The sequence below is a fragment of the Quercus lobata genome, chromosome 10 (genome assembly GCF_001633185.2).
Source record: "Quercus lobata isolate SW786 chromosome 10, ValleyOak3.0 Primary Assembly, whole genome shotgun sequence".
In the NCBI taxonomy this organism is placed as follows: domain Eukaryota; kingdom Viridiplantae; phylum Streptophyta; class Magnoliopsida; order Fagales; family Fagaceae; genus Quercus; species Quercus lobata.
This window is the reverse complement of record NC_044913.1, coordinates 13,356,106-13,356,849: the sequence shown is the minus strand read 5'-3', so window position 1 is coordinate 13,356,849 and position 744 is coordinate 13,356,106.

Below are 744 nucleotides of genomic sequence, written 5' to 3'. Positions count from 1 at the left end.
TATGATGAAGAAGAAGCACTACCTTTGTGCCCTTTTAAGTGTACACACCTACACTTTGTTTACGTGCCACGTGCCACTAGTTCATTGCCTTTTTGAATTCATCTCTTTCAAATTTTTATTTTTTTTCGTGAACATTCTACTCTTCAACCCCTTGAAGGAAGATCATTCTTTATAAACACATTTCTATTTGCTTTCCTAAGCGATGTGGGACTCTAGAATTGCCTTTCCCTTTGGTCTTTCACGCAATGCTTTATTAAAAATGGTAACAATTCCTCGATCTTTAACAAATTGTTGAATTGTTTAATTTCATTTTAATTTTGCACAATTCTTGATCTAGATTAGGAAAAGGAAAGGGAATAAAATGTTTTATATACATTTCTTCTGTAGTTTGAGGATATGATACTATTGTTATTTTTCTAAGGCCTTGTTGCTTAAAATTTCCATTTACAGAACCCTTAATCGGATTTACAATACTGCAGCAATTTTACACCTTATTTGATCCAATCCATGGCTCCTAGAAATTGGAGCAATATAACCTAACTCCAAAAAAAATTGATGTTTTTGAACAAAATTTTGTGTCATACTTATTTCTAGTATCATGTTTATTGCAACTTCTTGTGAAATCCTTAAGTTGTCTACTTATTTGCTCTCTATTTGAAACTACTATTGTTTGTAGCTAGTTGAGTTTTCACACAATGTGCAGTGTAACTTATTATTTGTTTTCTCCAATATTTCGATAAGTTT